Below are 25322 nucleotides of genomic sequence, written 5' to 3'. Positions count from 1 at the left end.
CTACAGCAGCAGCAATTTATAAACACATTACACAAGATAAATATGTTAAGTGTGTGTGAAATTGTGTGGTAAAATGACTACAATATTACTTTGTTTATGATTATTAGCTAATACACCACATAGTGGTGACTCAACTCAAATAAAGTACTCAGTACATTCTTAGATGCAATTGTATAGAGAGTCTTATATTTCAATATAACAGAGTTCTCAACTTGAATGCTATAATGTGTAATTCATTTCATTTTAAAAAAAAAGAAGATTAATTTTTTAACTAATCGGATAATTATTAAAAAAATAAAGTGAGCTTTATCAGTCATTACGGAACAACCAATTGCCGAATCACAACGCAACAATTTGCCCTTCAGGTCAAAGTTGAAAAATTTTCGCATTTATCTGATTTGATTGATTTTGCTATGGAAACACGGCCTAAGCTTGTCCAGAATGAATTTTCGACTTGACAGCAGTTTAGTTGCTTTCCCTGTCGTGAAAACCATGCTGTGTTTTGACACTTGTACAGTCATCATGGTGCGGAGTTGATGATTAGTTCAGTTATTGTGTTTTATAGGGTTTTTTTTATGTAGTTTTTTTTTTTTTAAAGTGCTTAAATATTTGCTTAGTTTATTTTTTGAAACTCGACTTAAGCAAAATAGACTTGGGTAAATTTAAATTTAAGATGATTTTTTTTGCTAAGCAATTTTGATGAATCGGACCACTGTGGATTACCTACAGAATCACAGAATAGTGGAACCTCAATACAAGTAATGGTAACCTCTACTGTAGTGTACACAAACTCAGGCTACGTAAAGCTTATGACATTACTCGTGATACGGTATCATATTACTGAATAATGTCAATGTAGACAGCCTTCACATTAATTATCGACTAGCCTAGCATACTTGACAATTATCCAATCAGGATCATATGCAAATAGATCATGTATATTTGCATTGTTATTGTAGTCTCTTCATTTTAAAGGTTGAATATCAATACTGTAAGAAATATTTAAATTTTGAAAAAATGTATAAATCATAAAGACTACATTAGTAATTTATCATTATGATATCATGTTGAGTACTTAAGATGAAAAGTACTTTCTTAAATCTTAGGTTAAATTTACCTTATAGCTTAAAATAAGCCTATTCACATTTTTGAGAAACTGATAATACAGCATAGTCACTATGTTGTGTATACTTTAACATTACACTTTATCCAGATCTATTCTTTTACCATGTTTGTTATATGAGAAAATAAATACTGTATATAATATGTATCGTAGCACATACAACTGTTCAATGTCAAAGTTTACATAGCATTTTAAAATATGTGTATTTATTATTATTCATTAATTATTTATTAATAAAACATAAAGGTCGCTAAACTAAAAGATTAAATTAATATAATTGTAAATAACAGTACAAATAATTGATCTGATGGAAGCCATTTTGATAGTGCTAAGGAGCGTGATTGGTTAAAATAGCAGATATAGACACTACAGCTTGAAATATAGTGAACAAACTATCTACTATCTCTTTTACAGACAAGCGTAATCTAACCATTAAAACTAAAATTAAAACGTTGTAGGTTAAAAATGAATATTCCTATCAGTACAACAATGATATTTAAGGATTATTTGGTTGACTACCTTGCGTTCTATAGTTTAAGTTATTCCTTATCCTATAGGCAACAATTCGATTAAGCTATATTGATGATACCTAATACGTTTGAGGCATTATAGAGAAATGGAATAATCTAAAACAAATGAGAATTGATAGTATAATTAGAATCAAAGATATTCTCGTAAATAGGAATACAATATATATAATTCAATTCATTGTAAAGTTTATATTTCTAAAGCTCTGTCTACACTATCAAACCAGTTTGACAAAAAAGTGTGATGTCCCAAATGTGGTAGTGATATGCCCAAATATGGTATATATATGACATCATCATGTCCATATATGGGCATAGAGTTTCATATAGAGTTTCACCATCATTCACTGCCATTAAATCAGTAATGGTATGAGTATTTATTCACCTTGTAAAATAGGTTAAAGAGTAGGCAAAAAGTAGTTACTGCAGTAACTGCAGTAGAATAATCTTGACATGATCCCTAACTATTTTGAAGGAATACACAGTGTAATATACGTATGCAGATTAGGCTGGAATAACTATAATTAACATACTCAGATGCAACATTAATTAAAAGGTTTTGCTTGGTGGTAACGAATCAATAAATATGACTTAAGAAACGTCACATAAAGATCACTTACGCACAGCACCAATAGTTAAACTCGTCACGTGCACGGTGCATCATGATTAATCACACGATTTCTTCCATCAGTCTGCCCTCATGAGACTAGATCTCCAATAATGCGTGGTAATTGCTAGTGTTAGAACTTGTGTTTGAAATTAGTCAGTCGGTGTGTTGTATTGACCCACACGCAATATTGTATACATCATTTATAATGTCTTCTATCTATATATCACTGTATTACGTACTACAGTAGAACCCCCTCCTTCGAAAAATCCCTATATGGGGAACATCAACATTATTAGGGGAACATCCCTATAATGTGACACTTTCCCCCGAAATGAACAAGGGCTAATACATTTTAACTCCTATATCCATATTCAGGGGACACCTCTATTAAGGGGACATTTTCTTCTGAAATGAATGACTTATGCCAATGTTTTAACTACTATGGCCATATTCAGGGGACACCTCTATTAAGGGGACACTTTCTCCTGAAATGAATGACTTATGCCAATGTTTTAACTACTATGGCCATATTCAGGGGACACCTCTATTAAGGGGACACTTTCTTCTGAAATGAATGACTTATGCCAATGTTTTAACTACTATGGCCAACCCATATTCAGGGAAAACACCTATTAAGAGGACACTTTCTCCTGAAATGAATGATTCAGGCCAATATGTTCTAACTACTATAATATCAAACCTATATTCAGGGAACACCTCTATTAAGGGGACACTTTCTACTGAAATGAATGACTTATGCCAATATGTTTTAACTACTATGGCCAACCCATATTCAGGGAAAACATCTATTAAGGGTACACTTTCTCCTGAAATGAATGATTCGGGGCCAATATGTTCTAACTACTAGTACTATGGCCAACCCATATTCAGGGAAAACATCTATTAAGGGGACACTTTCTCCTGAAATGAATGATTCAGGCCAATATGTTCTAACTACTATAATATCAAACCCATATTCAGGGAACACCCAGGCTATTAAGGAGACACTTTGTTGTGTCCTGAAGGTTTCCCTTAATAGAAGTTCTACTGTTTTTAAAAATAAGAACTTTGTGATGTTTTGCATCAATATGAGCTTATTTTTAAAAAATTACTAAAATATATTTTATTGCGGACTCCTTATGTATGATTTTTCGATCCAGACAAAAATATAATTCATGAGTAACATAAACATGAAAGGTAATGCATCCCACAGTACAAACATTCTGATGACACCAGACACAAACAAATGTACAATGAAAATAGACAATTAAACCTTGTGTCATCCCAGCAGTAGCCCCGATAGGTGCAGAACAGGTGAAATAATTGTAGGGTTTATAACCACTTAGGTGTCAAGTGTATTCAGGTTGCATACATAGGTAACACAGGTTACCACTACTCTATAGTAATAATCAATATTAACACACCAACTACTGTATATCTCTCTGGTCGTTGTTCAAATCAAAACGCATTAGAAATTCGACAAATATTGGACTTTTATTCCATACTATAATGCTCAGGTTTAAAATCATTTTGCCCTAAAAGCCTTCAAATTGTGTGATGGATTGAATCTGGTTAAATAACGATTAATAACGATTTTAACAGTTTTTGGAATAACGTAAAGCGTATGAACAACTCATCTTCTGGTTCATCTAACATTATTAATGATGTTAGAGGGGATAATAATATATGTAAAACATGGGCTGATCATTATGAGAAGCTTTTCAATTGTGTTAACAATGATACTCATAGAATTTATGTTGAAAGACATCTTAATGAAATTAATGTATCTGCTTTTGATGATAAAATTTGTACTGATAGTAATATATTGGATAGTATAAATAAGCTCAATAGTGGTAAATCCCCTGGGTTTGACGGGCTTAGTGCAGAGCATTTGAAGTATGCTTCAAAACATGTTATTACTTTACTTAGTTTATGTTTTAATGCTATGTGTATTCACGGCCATGTCACTGATGAAATGGTACGAGTTGTACTGGTGCCTATAATTAAGAGTAAATCTGGTGACATTACGAGTATGGATAATTATAGGCCTATAGCTCTTGCTTCTGTTGTATCTAAGATATTTGAAACATTGTTAATCAATTATTGTGGAGATACCCTTAAGTCAGGGGATCACCAGTTTGCTTTTAAAAGTCAACACTCAACAGATACTTGTATCTTTGTTTTTAAGCAGATAGTGGATTACTATAATAGGAATGGGAGCCCCGTATTTACTTGTTTTCTCGACGCGAGTAAAGCGTTCGACCGAGTCAATCACTGGTCACTGTACAGGCAATTAATTATGAGAGAAACAAACATTATTGCTATTAGACTTCTAAAATCTTGGTATGAGAATCAACGATTTTTTGTTAGATGGGGTAACTCTATGTCTTCAGGTTTTAAAGTTACCAATGGCGTTAGACAGGGTGGTGTTATGTCTCCTCTGTTATATAATGTTTACATTGACAATTTAAACAGTATGCTTAGTGATTGTAATTTTGGTTGTGAGCTCAATAATACAAAGTTCAACAACTTAAGTTATGCAGATGACATGGTGTTACTTGCGCCCTCTTTAGATGCCCTCCAAAAGATGGTTAACATATGTGAGGATTTTGCTAATGACTTTGATGTATTATATAATTCAAAAAAATCAATTTGCATGTGTTTTTGCCCTAGGAAAAGAAAACTGAATGGCAATTATGTTACTGTTCTATGTGGTAAAGAACTAAATTACGTTCAATCCACTACCTACCTTGGTTGTGTTATCAGCAATGATACTAGGGACGAACTGGATATTAAAAGGCAATATCGATCATTATGTATTAGAGGTAACTCTCTTTGTAGGAAATTTAGTAAATGCTCAACAGATGTTAAGATTACTTTGTTTAAGTCATACTGTATTAGTATGTATTGTGCGGCCTTATGGTGCGATTTTAATGTAAAAACTATAAAGTCATTACAGGTTTGTTATAATAACGCACTTAGAAAGATTTTAAGACGCTCAAGGAGCTGTAGTGCTAGTGCTATGTTTGTTGATAACCATGTTCCCTCCTTCTATGAGTACATTCGGAAATCAATTTTTTGTTTCAAAACAAAAATTGAAAAAAGCTGTAATACTTTAATTACATGTGTTTTTTCTCGTATTCTAAAAGATTCAAAGTTGCATAGAAAATGGACAGAACTTTTGTATATATAATCTCATGTATACTTTTACGTGTGTTAACTAGTATCAGTATAGCCATAATAATGTGTTGTTTTGTAAACTATAGTAATCAATAATATAATAATGTCTACAGTCTACATCCAATAAACCTCAAAACATAATCCACATATTTTAAGAGGCACTATATGTCAACAAATAAGTATTAGTCCTCTCTCCATGACGGTTGTCACATAATGCTTTGTATTATTTTTTATTGTATTTATATGTTTCATATGGACAGTTTGTCTGAAATAAAGTTGAATTGAATTGAAATGTCAGAATCCTTCTTGCTTGTTTTCTTATTTATATTTTTTCTTACTTTCGTCATATTGTTATAGCTATAGTATTAGTAAAATATTAAATTACAGTAGATTATAATAAAATAAAGATTTCTCAGTCCTGCTATTAATGGACATTTGAGCCAGCCCAAGAGTATCCATCTGACATTGGGTGCTATTGGAGATGTATACAAGCTTCATAGGGTGTCAAAGAGTAAAGGTTTGGCACCAAGATTTTATAAGGTTATAAAGCGTCTTAAGATAGATGCTAGGTACACATTAAGCTTGGCAAAATGCCTTAAAATGAAACTGGGTAAAAGACACTCTGACTGACGATGAGTACACTAAAATTCATACATTTGTCACTTGTACACCCAGGAGCTGAATTTATTTACAAGCTATCCCTGATTCAATTAAGACTAATGATGCAACAACATAATGTAGCCAGAATAATTTGGCCTTGGGAGAATTCAATTTGACGCATTTTGTATTCTCTTCAATTTAATGAAACCAAATTTATTTATTGATTTTATCATTACCTTTTTCTTATTTATTCAGATTTAATACTTTGACATATTTTTTCATAGAATCTAATTTAAACAACTAAGAATAAATAATTCAGATATGCAGTTATAAAGTCTAATAAATAAATAATAAATATAAATAAAATACTTAAGGACAATATTGGTGATTATAGCAACTGGCCCCAGACTAATGAACATTTAACATAAAATATCCAATTTTAACACACAACAAATGGGATATGCTTCCCATGGGAAATTTATATTTAGATAGAAAATTTAATTTGGGACGACAGTACTTATTAACTCTAGTACATGTTTACTTTTAAATTAAAAATACAACTATTGTAAAATTAATTAAATAGCTACAAAGAAGTATTCATAGATTACCTTCCACTTTCCCTTTGACAGATTTAAGGCTGAAATCACTTGCACTTAACATCTGTCAACCTAGAAATTCTTAATTACTCTAAATTTGCAATTTTTTTACCTTCAAACGTGGCTGCCAAATGGTTACATTGTCTGCACTTGCAGCTGATTATTGCTCGACTGGTGGGAAAAACACTACATACTTTTATGCCGCAAATTGTATTGATTTGTCTTACTCTTGAAAACAATAGAAGACATAGAAAGAATGGATTTCTTACTCCACTAAGTGCTTTGTAGTTTACGCTGGCCGACCTTGGAGAGGTGGTGCATTTAAGAAACCCATATACAGATTAAATAATGTATGATATAAGTATTGCACCAAGATCATATACTTCAAACAAGATGAACATTTTCAATCAAGATCATATACTGTAGTAGTAGTACAGTAGTACAATTTACTTATAAGCCTATATCATGTCAGGAAAGAGGTTAGAAAAAGGGTTAGGTCCAATAGAAGTGTGACCGTTTTAGGGAGAAGATTTTTGACATAAGAAAGAAGTTTTCAACAAAAGATTTGGACCTGTTGAAAATACATAGGGAAGGGAAGTGTGATCAAAAGATGGAAAAACAAACACATCAAATGTAGGTTTATTTATTGTTAGAGACATTAACAAAATATTTAAGCATTCACAAATTATCATGACATCACAATGAGGAAATTTAAGCAGACAAAACATTAATTTAATAAATATTTGTAACATTGTATTGAGAGGTGAGTGACCAAGTTTGTTAATTCAAGACAGATTGGTGTTTGTACAGTATGGTTAAGCAGGTTGCTTCAGACGGTCAATCAATGTTTTTTTGGGTACACAGGGTACCTCCAAACCCCCTGCTATGCTATTGTGCCTCCGTTTAGCTGTAATTTTTACTTTTACTTCGCCTTTATGTTTAAAAAAAAATCTTGGATTGCTCTTGTGGCAAATGGCCGATGATGTAGCGTTCTTCGTTGTCCCTCTTCACAACAGAAACAGCGTGTTCAGAGCCATATATATGGCTCTGAGCGTGTTTATTGACATCCACCCTCAACTTTGAAAAGTTCTAACAACTCGAAAGGTCTTCATGAACCAGACGCCTTGTATCAATTCCGTGTTGTGTGAATAAACATGCGATTGTCTGATCCCCGTTGTTTTCCTGGTTTTTAAAGACCAGCGATGTATGTTGTCGCGAATTTAAAAAAAAAACGTCCAGTGTCCGAATTACCCTATGCGCCCGTTGTAGGCCTATGTTTGTCACGCTGTTAGCATACATCGTTATCACAGTCGCTGAAAAATGTGACTTTCCGGGCTGAAAACCAATTCTAAACGTGAGAATCCTCGGTTTATATAGATTGGGCACTAAGGTGTGTTAATTAGAAAATGAACAAAAAATGAAGGGGGGGGGGGGGAGGGAGTTTATTAGGGAACAATATGGTATAGACACAGCACATTTTTGTCACAAGTTTGATAGTGTAGACAGAGCTTAAAAGTTGTGAAATCAAGCATCTGTAATTTTCTAGCTTATCAACACACAAGATCCACAAGTGTCATACATTACATGTCTCCCATCCTTTAAAATGTTAAAATGTGTGTCCATAAAACGAATTGTTTTCTGTAACTCTCTGTAACACATCATGATAGAATTGATGCAATTAGTATTAGTTCATTATGCAGTAAGCAACGAAAGCCAAAAGACCTTTCATCGTTACCGCAACGTAAAGAGCAAACACAGTGCCACACAATGCTTGTATTGTCAGCATGGATAGAATTTCAATTAAAAGAAATAATTGATTATCTAATAATAGAAATAATTGGGATATTTGCATAATAGCAATGCAGTAAATATCTATTTCTTTGTATGTGTACAATTAATATTTATTCTACTGTCGACTATGTACAATTAGATAAATTGTAGCTTCCTTTATAATTAAATGTTTTTTTTTTATAATTGAGAACAAAGTTCAAGTTGTTTAAATGGTTTGTCAGCTGCTCTCTGTTAATAAGAACTAGCTACTGTTATTTTAATATTAAAGAGTTCCTACTAGGATGCTACACAGGGACGTAAGAACATCAAAAATAATTTGATTAATCATGACGTGAGGAATCATCGAAACGGTCATTTGTGATTGGTCAACTCACTTGGGTTGTGTGTACGTCATTGCGTTACGCCATTGCGTTACGTCCAAGTAAGAACCAAGCCTAATTTCTGATTTTGTTTCTTGACCACCTGTATATCAGGAGCCAAGAAATGGAAAAATACTAGAGCCCAATGGCAGTATTCACCAATCACACTTAAGTGAAAAATTTCCTATAATTAAGTATTTCACTTAAGTCTATAACATGTTAAATGGTATTTATTTAGATATGAGATTTATTTTAAGGGTGTAAGTACATTTTCTTAGCCTAAAGTGTGAATATGACCACATGGCACTATAGAAAAAATACAGTGCCCAAATGGAAGTATTCAACAATCTCACATAAGTGAGAAATCTCCCTTTAAGTATTTCACATAAGTCTAAATATAGAATTTGCCTTAAATTATATATTCAATATTATTAGAATTGCCAACTTTTAAAGTTACATGTTTTCCTTACAGTGAATACGACCACAGAAGTTAAGTCTACAGAAAATCATGTTATACGGATGTACTATGATAATGCTGTTATGTAGTTTGGAATGCTATTTCTTAAAGCATTTTATTCATCTCCTAAATAAACTCGTAGACACTGAGGCATTGCATAATACATTACAGGAGACAGGATGACTACCATGTTGACGATAATGGACCGTTAATTAATATAATTATCAACATTAATATGTAAACATTTTATAAGACAAACTGTCAACGAAAACACAATCATTATCACGATTATACTCCATATTTTATTATGAGTTATCATAATCAAATTATAATTGAATGCACCATTAAATAATAACAATACTTTTATGATTAAGTTACATAATTCAATTTAAGATTCAACTCTATAACATAAAGAAGTTCTGAGAATAAACTCAATAATAATTAATAACTTGATCATTTATTTATTATTAATTATTGAATATTAATTTAATCAGATTGATAAAAGATTATGAATTATTAATAGCTAATCAATTTATGAATAAATTAAATTTGTTAAGGAATCTATGAATATATAATTGATGTTTTTAATAATTGCATTAAGAAACAGAAAAGGAAACTAAAAATTTAGAATTCAATAAATGTCCACATACCCTTTTTGGGTAGGCTACATCTTGCTAGCTTCTAAAATTGTCCTCTAATTATGTAAGAAAAACTTGAATTTTACTTGTATTTCATTTAGTAAAATGAGCAAATCTTACGATTAATAGAAGCATCAGGTTTATTATTATCAATAATAATACTGCTATATTCATGTACAATTTTCACTAATGGATGAAACAAAATACTGTATAAATAATACAGAATTTTAATCATCTGACATTTTACATAGGGACCATGTCAAAAATAATGTTATTTTGCCTATTACAATTATTTAACAACCTTTTTTGGGGGTATTATACACAATGTTTATTGCAAAGACTGCCTCATTCTACAATGAAACAAATTAACTAAAATCATATGCTATTACAGTAGCAATGTATTATGTAGTTACTGCAGTAGAATAATTTTGATTCATAAATTTATTTTTACAAATTATTTGAAAGTCTGAGGACAAAATAGTAATCATCACTAGTTATCGTTAAGAAAACATATCTTATCAAACAGTTTCAGTGTCCAGCCATCTCGCTGCAACACGCTTGGATTGATAATGATAGCAGGTTCACGGCACAGTTCACAACGAGGTCACACAGGTCATTCAAGCGTGAAGTGTACACAAAAGGTATAGATAAAAGATGTTGATTAATATTAGAGATGCGCTAGTAATGCAATATGGCGACATTATGAAATAATTGATATTTCTAATATATTATCAATGTGTATGTTAGAATTTCTTTCAATACAATGACATGAGGTTTACAGTATTTGGTTGTCAATTTTTAAAACAATTGTCCATTTAATGTTTCTTTTGACCGTTATAGCCTAACGGTCAAAATAACATGTATAAATGTCAGTACTGGTTTTAAAGAATATAATATACCGTACTATAACTTTTGTGTCCCTTAAATAGTGATCAATAGTGTTAAAACATAATATACAGTGTTCCCTGGATAGGGGTGTCCCTTATATGGGGATGTCCCTTAAAGAGGAATGTCCCTTAAATAGGAGTTTCCAAAATGAGAGGTTCTATAGTAATATAATTAATTACATACATGATACAGTAGTCAACAGAAATTTTGTATGGAAATTTAGACAAGATACAATACATTGACAAATTATAAAAATGATTTGTAGGTTGTCATTTTATATTATAACTAAAGGCGCGAGATGCTAATTAAAATGTGAAAATTATTGTATCAACAATAATTAGGTTCAAAAATAAATATTCCATGTTTTTTAAAATTCTATCTATCTAGTAGTAAAAGGTCAATGTAAACGATTATACAAGAATTCATGAATGAATATGGAAATGAGAAAACATTGTCAATAAATATACTGCTAAAAGATAAATTATGATCCCTCATTATTAAACAGCAACAGAGGCAAGCCATTATGAATAAAGGTAAATACAGTGTAGTAGATCTAGGCAAATTTACTGCTAGTCACTGCAGTATATGTTCATTGCGAAAGCTTTTGCGATCGTGGTAATTATGCATGCATGTTATTGGATATCAAAATCAATGAAATTCTGTCAACCTGTAGATCGGCGGCTTATTGCGTGCAAAGGCAGACTGAGCGTTTCCAATATTGGATTATATTATATTCAAGCAAATGGTGAATTTATATAGCATTACACAATGTAAGAATAACAGTCGTATATTTTATGGCAGAAATTTATTATCAAACTCAAAATGATGGATCTATATAATCGTGTGTAGGAAGAATATGACAGAGTGATAATTGGGGCTTAAACTTCATGGACATATCTTTATCTAGGTCATATTATCTAACAATTTATGAAGTAGAACGGTGAAACTATGTAACGCATAAACACAAAATATTATATTTTATGAAATTTATTATCAAATTCAAAATGTATGGCTGAATAACATAGGTAAAGATTTATACTAAGTTTAAGCTTCCATTGAATAGGGATGTCCCATGAATACATAGGTGTCCTATAGGCTCTGTTTTATATTTCACATTTTATATTGATACACATACGATTTGGCGGATCGTTTGTCAAAATTAAAAGTAAATCATTATCAAAAACCATTCATTTGCAGACATTTTTTATCCTCATAAAAAAAATAAATTATAAATTAAATTTCAGGAAGTGTAAAACTGGTTTCAAATATACTTGAAATTGTAATTCAATATTGAAATTCCACTAGTAGTGTTAAAGTTTATGTAAATATTTTATCAACCGCATCTCAGAGTTGCACGCTAAAGTTAATCATAAAAAAAAGTGTGATTATTTACACGTTAGTCTTGATGCGGACGGACGCCACAAATGAGCAGTTTGAAAGACAACACAAACGCAAACCATAAATTTCGAAATAACAATGCTCTAAACAGATTTCAGACGAAGAAAAGTATTGTTGTCCATCCGCGGATAAAATTGGGAATTCCTTTTGATTTGATTAGTGTTTACACATACCTTGAGAAACACAACAAACACACAACACATTGTGAACACTTTAAATAGAAAATTACAATACAATCATATTCAAATTAGCAGCATATGCAATGCATTATTTATGCTGCAAAAGATGTGGAAGTTTTTACAGTGCATCTAATCATATCATTGTCTGGAATCAGAAAGATTGTGGCTTAAATAAAGAGACATACAGTAGCATACTTTAAATTCAAAATTGGAATTACAGTAGAAACACCATTAAAGAGACACTTTCAGGACCCAACAAATGTACAGTACCCTTATAGGGATGATGTCCGATAAGTAGGGAGTTATTCATAGTAGAATCCCTATTAAAGGGACACCTTCAGGAACCAACAAATGTACAGTACCCTTATAGGGATGTCCGATAAGTAGGGAGTTATTCACAGTAGAATCCCTATTAAAGGGACACCTTCAGGAACCAACAAATGTACAGTACCCTTATAGGGATGATGTCCGATAAGTAGGGAGTTATTCATAGTAGAATCCCTATTAAAGGGACACCTTCAGGAACCAACAAATGTACCCTTTATAGTGATGTCTCTAATAGGATGTCCTCTACAGTGTAGGATCAAACAAATATACCCTTGATAGGGATATGTCCCATGAATAAAAGATTGTTCACATCATAACCCTACTTTTATTTTAAAGGGACACTTTCAGGACCCAACAAATATACCCTTGATAGGGATGTCACGTCAATAGGAGTTGTTCACAATAGAACCTCTATTATAGGGACACCTTCAGGACCCACCATGTTTACCTTAATAGGGATGTCCTCTGAATAGGGTTAGTCGTAGTGTTAAACATTCATCCTTTCGTTCGTTCCACGGGAAAGTGTTCCATCAATAGAGTGTCCCAAAGCAAGGGTTCTACTGTATTATGTATTAAAATCGGTTCTAGGACACCTACCCCCTAGACAGTTACCCCCCGGATGTTTACCACCCGGACAACTACCCCCTTAGGACAACTACCCCCTAGACAGTTACCCCCCGGATGTTTACCACCCGGACAACTACCCCCTTAGGACAACTACCCCCTAGACAGTTACCCCCCGGATGTTTACCACCCGGACAACTACCCCCTTAGGACACCTACCCCCTAGACAGTTACCCCCCGGATGTTTACCACCCGGACAACTACCCCCTTAGGACAACTACCCCCCGGACAACTACTCCCCGGACAACTACCCCCTTAGGACAACTACCCCCTTAGGATAACAACCCCCCGGACAACTACCCCCCGGACAACTACCCCCCAGACAACTACCCCCCTTAGGACAACTACCCCCCTTAGGACAACTACCCCCTTAGGACAACTACCCCCCGGTCAACTACCTATTATACACTGTTGCAGAGTCAGGTTGTTCCTAGGGGCTAATTGTCCGGGGGGTAGTTGTCCAGGGGGTAGTTGTCCTAAGGGGGTTGTTGTCCTAAGGGGGTAGTTGTCCGGGGGGTAGTTGTCCTAAAGGGGTAGTTGTCCTAAGGGGGTAGTTGTCCAGGTGGTGGTTGTCCGGGGGGTAGTTTTCCGGGGGGTAAATGTCCAGGGGGTGAATATCCGGATACGATTAAAATCATATAAGAATACATTTAATAATGTAAAATAGTCTAGTCTGATCAAATCAACTATTGATGTTTATTTTAAAATCACCTAAAAAGCATCTTGAAAAAACCACTAAATAGAATAGCATTGGGTTGGTTCCAAAATTTCCCTCAAGATTTTAAAACACTTGAGGTCTTTATGAATAATGAGTTTAGTATTTTAAGTGCTACAGAATATCAAGTTTTAAAACTTGAGAATGATTTATGCTTCTTTAAATCATACTCATTTGTCTGTTGCATGACTCCAAGAGTGTCAATTATCTTGCAAAAATGGACCCATCTCAACTTACTTCTTCATCATATATTAAAGCATGTTTTGTTGTTTTAAAACTGCATGTGTATCCCAGGCAAAACAATATTATTAAAATGTGTAAAATATGTATTTAACCAAAAATTAAACATATAAAGGGGAGGGGACAGGAAGGATGACTATTAATTAATGGTAGCACATCCCAATGTAGAGTATGATCTGGAAAACAACCACAGGAATGTAGAGTACCAAGCAGTAGGTAGCAAGGGGCTGACCTATGTGAGTCACAGGGTGCAGTCCCACTAAGCATTTTGGAATGTAGACCTATACTAAAACTGTGTGAAAGAGTGACTTGTATTAAAGTAAGCAACAGGTTTCCATATTTTCAATAAATACTGGGGTGACTAACCCCATTATCTGTTGTACAATACGTGATTATAACATTCAAGAACCTGATACTAGAGCTAATGTGATGTAGAATTCTCTATGCAATACAATGAAAATGAATTAAATAAACTTTAACATTTGGAAAAGTACCACGCCAACACTAAGCTATATGTTCGATCAAAGGGCTGGAAGTTTGAGCGTGCTCATGCCAGCAGTGGCTACAAGAACTAAATTCTTGTTTACAGGGAGTCAAATTCACACATTTATCCTGTATTGTAATAATAATATAGCCCATTATTCAAATAAAGCATAAACAACTTAATACAAAGAGTAGCACTCAATTCACAAAGTACAGAGTGAGTAGAAGCACTCAATAAATACAATAGCACTCAATACAAATACAGGCAGTAGTGGCCTACAGTAACACCTAATGTTCAAATGTTTACATTTAAACAAAGCATTATTTCAACATCTAATTATGTGGTGTTACTCAACATGAAACATAACACCACTTTCAGCACACATTTATGGGTCCAGTAGGAATAATGCCAAGTTTACATTATCAAGGCCTACAGCAATAAACAGCAGCAAAACACTCATGAGACCTGTTTCTTAGCTTCATAAAAAAGTACGCCAAAGGCTAGAGAAACATTGATGAATACTAAATATAAAAGATGTGTGTTTATATTCGTGTGTGAATTGACCTTAAATACCATCCTGTGGAAGATTCTTGAAGGCAAATAATGTATTTTATAGATATTTTTTCTAGTTTTGGCACCTAGATTTCTACACGTTCACACAAGTGAATTAGTCCGTCAGTTGCCGCAATCACTGCCAATTTATAAATTTCTGTATGATCAGCTAACTGTTAGAAAAGCTCTGCCTACAGTATCAAACTAGTTTGATAAAAAAAAGTGTGATGTGCCCAAATATGGTAGTGATATGTCCAAACATGGTAGTGATATGACATCATTGTGTCCATATATGGGCACATCACATTTTTTTGTTACATAAAGTTTGATCGTGTAGACAGAGCTTAATTAAGATAGCCAGACTGTAGTGATATATTGGTATTGTTGGCCAGCAAACAAAAAATAAATTGCTTATTTTTTTCCGATTTCAATTCTGGAAAGCATTCAAAAGCATTCTGATTACAAATTGCTTTTTTAAACCAATTGTTTAATTTCAATTTACTTAAAGTTGCATACTAGAAGAAGATTAATAATTTCCTGTATAATTAATTATAAATTTAAAGTTCTATTGAAAGTACACCTATAGATCTGGAGTATTAAATTAATGAATAAATTAAATAACAAGTTTGGAGTAGCAGATGTTATTTATACTTGCACTACGCCTACGATTTTTACAAATATTGAGTGTTTTGGTTAGGAAATAAGGTTTCCAATTATTACAAATCTTGGACTACAAATTCACATACCGTATATTTCAGTGTATAAGTCGCACCTGTGTATAATACGCACCCCCTAACTGAGAGTAAAATATTGGTATTTTTTATATCGTCGATGTATAAGAGTAAAGACGCACTTTATATTTCATCAAAACAATGTTTTTTTAAATTGTAATCAATATTATTGTAATAAAATATTTTGTTATATCTACAACGGCGTCCTTTATTTAGGTTTTTTCTTACTGGACATAGGCTCGGCCGCGCCAGCCTCAACAAGAAGGGAAGTCCTCATTCCGTCAGTTCTTTCTAACTTGTTATTCATGAGTTTCGCATCCGCAACATCGAGTGCATGACCGTGTGTGTAACACGTGTGTGGGCTAGCCTCGCTCGATCATTTTATCCTTAATATACCTACTGGTTGTGTGTTTGTGTATTGGTCATCAATAAATTATTATCGTGAGAATAAAGATGATGGGCGTGATTGTTCCTCGCTACCACACCCAAACTGCAAGCTCTGATCGCAACAACCATGCATCCCGATCTCTGCTGCCGTGAAATTTATATAGGTCAGTTGAATTGACTAAATTCCAAATTATAACAAATTGATATTATAGTAACTGTAGACTATATGATCCTGAAAATCTATTGAAAAAAAATTAGATTCCTAATAGTTTCACCACCAAAAAAGCACAGCTAAATAAACTCTTAAACAAGCATGAAACAACACATAAAATCAGCTGGTTTGCAAATTTAATAACGATTTTAATAGATTTAAGGAAACCTGATAAGCCCGATTCAGACTGACAAAGGTTACGTTTATCAAAAACTAGAGTTTCACCACCAAAAGCAAGACTGAATAAACATTGTTAAATATTTCGACAAGCATGAAAAAACAGAGGATGTGTTTATATGAACGAGTTACAATGTCCGACCCCTGAAAGCAACAACACACAACCAAAACAAGAATCTCCACAATAGTCACGTAATGAATCGACAAGAAAGGCATTTTAATATCGGTTATCAAATTCATATTGTGATATGATTTGACAGTAATGGTCTATATGAAGATATGTACACCTGCAGGATATCTATTGGATCACCTTAGGTCAAAGGTCAGAAAAATATGACACTTTGTTGTTGTATATATGAATAAAAACACTATTAACTATCCACCATATTTTTATAGCACATGCTAATTACAATTTTTTTCCATTCTTTGTTTTTTGTCGATAATAAATTGTGAACGCAAGTACTGTACATTAGCAGTACAGTATGCAAATTCACAGACGGTTGATTTGATTTAAATCTTTTTAAAAGTAGGCCTACTGCTTGGTAAAGCGGTACCAAAGATGTTATATTGTGATGATAAAGTGACCCTTTATCAAGGATATATACTGATACAAAATTTGGTGAAAATTAGGGGTGGGATTATACTTGGATTGCATTATCAATGGATTTACCAGTTTTGTATCAGAAGTCAACATAGACGTGTAGGTAGGATTATACTTGAGGATTGGATAATACGGAAAGTAGTGGCACTGTTGCTAGGCACAGTACCTAATTTTAAAGTGTTTGGTTCAATCCGGATAAATTTCAAATATAGTTAGTTAAATTAATTAATCTATTTTAATTTTGACACAAACAAATTTTTTTTTGAAAATTAGAAAAGACAAATGAATAAATATAAATAAATACTTGAATACAGATAATGCTTTTATTCTCTGTCCGTCATCCAGTGTTGTCTGTCGCAAAACAGCCATCAGCAATATCTCTGTGACAGACATGGGTATATCTTTATCACATTACGCATTGTTACGGGATTGACAAAGTGCTTTTATGCATGTGATTGCTTGTCTAAATGGGCAACAAGACGTATAACAAATGACAATAAAACTCATTACAGAAAATACGACGTACCAGACAAATATCTCGCAAGACAAACAACAGAGCTTTTATTTTCGTATAGACTTAATTTTCGTGGAAATAAAACAATCATGGAAAAAAAACGTCACTCAAAGATTAAAGAAACCTAAAAATAAACTGGCTTTTTCTTAAGATAAATGATAATGATTCACAAATTAGATTAAAATTATTTTATTTTCAAATCTTGAAAATTTAGGGCCATCAAAATTAATGAATGTATAGCGTTTTATTGAATAATGTACAGTATTGTTGTGGTATTGAAAAGGTCCTATTTACACACAGTTCAAATATTGACAAAAACATAAGAAATGGTGGTTAAATTTAATGGTATAGATTTTATATCCAATAGATTATTTTAACAAAAGTTGAAATGGCCATAACAAAAATTGAATACCATACAAATCAATAAATAATGTTATATTTTATAAAATAAGTACCATTAAAAACATAACAATGGAATACTTTGTTGTAGTATCCTAGCGGCGGATGTCTTAATGTTATGTTAACGTACAGTTTACGATTGCTTATAAAAAGAAAATTAATTTCCTATTATTATTAGCATTACTCATAATACTGTGCTTAACATAGCATTAAGTTATTCAATATTATTGCTCACAAATAAAAAATTAAAATTTAATATAAATAAATTTCAATACTTCAATTAAATTGAAACTAATAATTAAAAATTAAGTAATTAGACATAAAATGATGGTTCAAATATAGTACTAATTAAATTCTATACAATCTTTACTAATTTAAGAAATTTTTAATATTGAATAAATTTCTTTTTCATTAGAACAAGCCTAGAAACAATGACCATAAATTTCATATTCTTGACTTAAGTGCTTTGCGTAAAGTCAGGATAATGGCTTCACAAACCTGTTTATAAATCTCTGTGGTATGCCATTCTGACTCAGAATAAACTATTAGTCGTTATCCAATGATTGTACTATTCTATTTTTTATTGATTTTCATATTTTCTAATGATTTTCATAATTTTTAATTTCACTATTTTCTCTTGATTTTTGCAATTTTCCTACTTAATTTGCATAATGTTAATTTGCATATTTTCTCCTAATTTGCATAATGTGAATATTGTATATTTTTTCCTAGTTTGCATATAAATGTCAATTTTATTTTAAATCTTAATTATTTTTGTATAAAAAAGTTGTCTATTTTAAATCTTTATTGCATAATGTTAATTTGCCTATTTTATCTTATTAAATTTGCATATTAATTTTTCCTATTTTATTGCGATTTTTCCATTTCAATTTGCCTATTTTCTTTTAATTTGCATTTGCACGTTACTTGAATATTCTGTATTTTCATTAAAAACATGACCTATATCTGACCTCATTATTAATTAGGTGTTGAATAATTTAACTAGTATAAGTATTAATAAGCTATTATCACGTTACACTTATTATAATAATGCATTAGTAGATATTCTATCACTTCGGGAAAATACGTCAAGTGAAACGGTAATCCGATTTGTCACATATCTTAATTCCTACCTATCAACGCCCGCATTCCATGGAAAATTTTCATCTGCTTTCAATCAATCATAATAATTTCCATATTTTCTGACCTAGAGCTTGTTCTTTCCATTTATTCTTGCATATTACGTTTACTGTGATTATCATTCCAGTTCTACTGTATTGTTATACAAATTAAATTATCTTATAATGGGAAAAGGTGGAGAAATTGATTATATAATAGAGTATGCATACAAATGAGAGTGAATCATCAGCAATATTAAAAATGGAGAAATTAACTATAGAATACTGTTGTACCGTATGTTAAATTAGCATTTAAGATGCAATACAAATTTACTTAAAATTAAGACTTAATTTAAAATTAATTTTACTGTATATAGTTTTTATAAAACCACTAAACAAAATACTGTAGAAATATATTTAAAATTACACATTGGTGATAATATTTCAGAATCAGTTTGAAACTAAAATATAAAAAAATCAATATTTCATTTTTATTTTATTATTATTATTGATGTTCCTATAAATCATAACAAAACAAGATGATTTTGGATAATAATAATAATGCAAAATGGAGTAATAGTATATTGCGCTTTATAACTGACTAGAATAACAGTATAAGGAAAATAATGAAGAAAATATTGTGACATTGTCAAAGAATAAATACTAGGCTGTAATAACCAATCAAGGGCTAGGGAAAAACGATTAAACTTCAATCACACAGTAATTTAAACCTGAGCATAAACATGTCCACTTGAACATAAGATTTATACCTCTATCCATGGTATATGAGTTGGATTAATTCAAAGATTGTAAGATATCTGTCGTGGCATATTCTCACATAGGTATGTACTATTAGGAAAAATATAGCGATGACTTTTTCTTGGTTTGTATAGCGATGGCCTTTCGCACATGGCATTTCAGTTTAAACTGAATTTACGAGTATTCCTCGATCTTCCAATTTGCACTGACCTACGACCTAGGAAGTAGTTACTACTGTACGTCATGGTAATTAATGCGGGAACATTCTTCTGTTCTTCTTCAGTTTGGCAATTATAAGGCTCGACAAGACCAACGACACAATACGTATAGGTTCTTCCTAGGTCCTCAAAAATTGGAAGTTCTCTACTATTATATTAGTATTATTCATTAAGCTGTGCGCAAACAAATCTGCACCTACTATAGATCGGGTATTGTATAAATGATTGTGTAATGTTAATCTGGGCTATCAATAATAAATTGTGGGCCAGTAAAAATGTTACTGGCCCACAATTTATTAGTAAGAAGCTAACTAGATCAGTAGACTATATTGAGAGATTTTAATGAATCCCTGTATCGTTATGCAACATGTATTGTGAGTTGATGTATTAAACTCCTTATTAAAAATTAAAAATGGATTACGTAATGGTTGAGTGATCAGGGATTACGGTTGGTGATCAGAGATTAAGTCAATCCAACATAATAATACATGGATATAATATCTTGAATACCGTACACTTATTAATAATCCACACGAATAATATAAATTCAAACATGTTTACAGATACAGCAAGGCTATTGTCGTTCCTGTAGGCCTATACATAAAAAAATCCACCAGATTTAGTAATATAGTATCATTGATATTATACACACAGTGTAGTAGTACAATATTTTGAACAGTTTGCATTACTAATGCTCAAAAAAACATTAGATTTCAAAAACAAAAATATCAATTTACCTTCGTAAATCCACTCCGTGAGATTTTATCCAGCTATGGAAATATAAGATCCACTATAGGTAGCACTGGTTAATGTAGAAAATCTGATAAGAGAAAAAAAGAAATTTGGTTAAAATACAGTGTGAACAATGATTAAAACAAGGTTAAGCCCTATTCTCACCTTTAAAATGGTGGCCCAGCTAAACCTTCCACCTAGAATAGACTAAGCATACAAGCTGATACTTCACAGCTTGTAGATAGCCTAGATAGCACAGCAATAGTCTGGTTTTGGTTTTGGTAGAAACCAAATTTAGACCAGAGTGATCAAAAAAACCAAGTGTGAAAACACAAGATTTTTATAAACTTACAGTACTATCATCAAACACAAGAATAGCTACAGTGGGTTAAACAGCCAGACATACAGGTTTAAATTTCAATTCAATTCTATCATTTAAATCGGTACAAACCGACCGGCAGTTAGACTGTTGATGAATCATGAAACCCCAAGCTTTCAAATAATCAGTTGGTAAACATTCAAATGTTTGTTTAAATGAAAAGAGAGCAGTCTATTATAGTAGGACAGGTACAAAAGGACAATAGGACTGCTTCATTCAGTCAGGTGCATTACTATTAGCTAAACACTGTAAATAATTAAACACAAATTATACAACAAGGAATAACAGTAATTTTCTATTTCCTGTCTACACAAATAGGGAAATATATATATATGCACTTGCACTGATGAAGTTGCCTGAAAGCTCTGCTAATTTTTCTGGCTAATTTACTTTCTTGTTTTGATTTAGCTTTTTGCTTACAGATATTTTAATTTTTATCTCCATTTAGATCCACCCACTAATATACCCAAAGCATTGGCATATTTTTATTATTTGCCTTTGAATTTATATATATACACACAACAGGCAAAGAACATTAATTCTAAACCGCCCGGTGATATATTTAAATTTAATTAATTAAGTGGAAATGATAAGATGAAGAAATCTGTGAGAATGAGAGAAAGTCGCCCCAACTGAGATTTGAACCCGGAACCTTTTGCTTGATATGCGGATGTCCTAACCATTAGACCACTGCGGCTTTCATGTATAAACTTCCTAAACATTGTAAATCCATATTATTATACTATATAGGTACAGAGCCTGTTCAATTCGATGTCACTCAGTTTTATTTATAGGGAAATACCATTAGTATATTTATACATCAACACCCAGCTACAATTATGATCCCCACACCCTCCCTAGACCCACACTCTCCCCAGAGCCCACACTCTCCCCAGAGCCCACACCCTCCCCAGCCCCACACCCTCACAACCACCAACTACCACACCCCACTTCTGCATATAGCTTTAGTTTAGCTTTATGTGATCTTAGTTAGTGTATCTTAGTTTTAAAAGTCGCTATACCTGAACAACAGTTTAATTTATTTGCATCAAATCTTACTCTTATCTTAGTAAACTACTGCATATTAAACTTATAAACTTTTACTAGAACATTAAATCACCACCAGCATTTAATCAACACGTTATAGAATTACTAATTAAAAACACAGATAATAACAGTGGAAATAGAATAAGCTATAGATTACTTGAATAGCAGCTGATTAAAATGTCAATCAGTAATACAGGAAATATCACAAGATAATCAAAAGTACATTAAACTTCAATTGGTGTTGCTTGCGTAGGTATAGAAAGAGGTATGTTAGAAACATTAAAGCTCTGTCTACACTATAAAACTAGTTTGACAAAAAAAAGTGTGCCCAAATACACTAGTGATATGCCCAAATATGTTAGTGATATGACATCATAATGTCCATATATGGGCAAATCACTTTTTTTTTTGTCACATAAAGTTTGATAGTGTAGACAGAGCTTGAATTTGGTAGCAAATTGTATGAAAGCCAATTACATGCTTCTGCAAACAGGATTAAAATTTGTCAATAGTAATTACATCATTTGTGATCAAATCCAATTTTTTTTTGTTCAATAGTAGAACTAAAGAATTCGGATGTAGATTATTTTGAAAGATAAACCTACCAAAGTATCGAACTACTTTTTAACGAGACAACGATTACAAAAGAAAAAATTCTGCCACAAGAAAAATTCTTTTTTATAGTCGTTATGCATGAGTTTTCCATGTAAGCTAGAAGACCTGATAAAATAACCTATTACGGCTAACAGTTGGTCCAATTAAGAATAAGTTTGATAATGTACACACGTGGGCAAGCGTCGGTGCCTAAGGGCTGTGTGATATTTCTATACGACATGCACAAGTTAAAAATGAATAAATCACATTTTCATAATTTTTCATTTAAAAACAATTTTTGAGAATTTATAGCACTACAACTATGAATATTTTCTTGTATTTATTTTAACTTCAACAAAATTTAATTTGATTTTTTACGAATGAAATAAACAAAATTAAAGTTAAATGTTAAGTGTATTTGTAACCTTTTAATAGTTGTATATTTTAATTATTACCGTATATTTTTTTATATTGTATTTTTTGTGATTAATTTATCATGATTAATATTCAATTTGGATCCAAATATTTAATTTATGAATTTCTGTCTACACTATCAAACTAATTTGACAAAAATATGGTAGTGATATGCCCAAATATGGTAGTGATATTACATCATCATGTCCATATATGGGCACATCACATTTTTTTGTCACATAAAGTTTGATAGTGACAGAGCTTAAGTAACTGTTTTGTTGATCCAATTCAGGTGTACATAGTTTTTGCAAAATGCAATAACAAGTAATGTACTATGTTTTTGTATTTATTTATTTTCTCAATCTCAACATAAAAAGTTACTATAAATCTTTTACATTTCAAAACACACTATAAAAGTCCTTCAAGAATGTATTGTTTCTCAATGTCAAATGTAGCAAAGAAGAAACTCTACAATAAGCAACACTCAAGTCATCCAATTGAAATACTATAATTCCCTCAATCAGTCTCTATGGCAACGTAACTATGGTACGCAATCTAATATTTGGCAATCTCCTCTGACATTTTGAAATCTCTGAAAGCTAGCTTTCAATTGATATCAATATTTGTGCAAGGCTGTGTACTTAGCAGTACTTAGATATATCAGATTTCAATGCAGTGAAATTGGTAAATAATGTGTGAAGGTCCCTATATTATCCTAAAATCAAACTGATGGGATCGTTAAAGCTCTGCACACAATCAGGTGTAATGAACAGTAGCCTAAATATTAAAGTTTGTTCTCCTGAAACTGGACTAAATGATCACTATATCATCCAAAATCTGTTTTATATTTATATCTTCAAAACACTGTAATTTTAATAATGGTATTGAAAATAGAAATAATAATAGTTTCTACCAAAATTACTTTTGGATGATCTAATAAAAAGTCATCATGAAGAGCACGTTTATACAACACGCTATTACACGCATATTCAACCTGCCTACGAAACGTGTGTTGTAATGACAAAAAAGTGTGATGTGCTCAAATATGGTAGTGATTTCCTTAAATATGGTAGTGATATGACATCATTGTGTCCATATATGGGCACATCACATTTTTTTTTGTCACACAAAGTTTGATAGTGTAGACAGAGCTTAAGAAATGTTACCCCATCTTCCTACATATCAACAACATCATTTGTAGCAGAAACAAGTTCCCAGAAAAAACAGACATTTTGTTTCTTGGAACATGAGTGATGTTTTGATGCATCTTCAAAAATTTCAAAATCACTGGACTGTTGCGTAACTCTACGAACTTCTTTATGCTTGATTATAATATGGACCTATAAATTATAGGTCCATGATTATAATAGGGGTGTGTTTACACACCATTTAGTCTAAAGATGTAATTCATACCAAAACTTTTGACTTCAGTTTGTACTGAGCAATTAGCTTATTCTAAAGATTACCACCTTAAAGGCAGCTATTCATCTACAGGAAGTGCTTGCCCCCCTTGGGTTAACAATTTGTCCTACCTGTTGTTAAAACTAAACTAGCCTACAGAAAAGAATAACAAAATAGGTCAGAGAGTTCAATCAATTAGATATTTATTGTTTTCGGAGCCATGGCTTAACAACAATCAAAGATTTTGAACAGACTAATGAAATATATTATTTATTATGAAAATATTCATCAATCTGTACCTTAAAATTAGTTGCTGTCAATCCAGCTGATGAAAGCGTGTTCTGAACAGATG

At 32.0% G+C, this 25322-nt stretch overlaps 1 protein-coding gene across 1 annotated transcript in view; it reads right to left on the bottom strand.

The window, feature by feature from the left end:
• Positions 1 to 21223, bottom strand: part of LOC144855400 (neuronal cell adhesion molecule-like) — a 58949-nt gene extending 37726 nt beyond the window's left edge. Inside the window, exon 1 of the mRNA XM_078713248.1 lies at positions 21141 to 21223. The gene's annotated coding sequence lies outside the window, so the exon portion shown is untranslated. The remainder of the gene's footprint in view (positions 1 to 21140) is intronic.
• Between the last annotated feature and the right edge of the window lie 4099 nt (positions 21224 to 25322).

The sequence above is a fragment of the Antedon bifida genome, chromosome 11 (genome assembly GCF_963402885.1).
Source record: "Antedon bifida chromosome 11, ecAntBifi1.1, whole genome shotgun sequence".
NCBI classification, from domain to species: domain Eukaryota; kingdom Metazoa; phylum Echinodermata; class Crinoidea; order Comatulida; family Antedonidae; genus Antedon; species Antedon bifida.
This window is presented reverse-complemented; position numbering and strand designations above follow the sequence as displayed.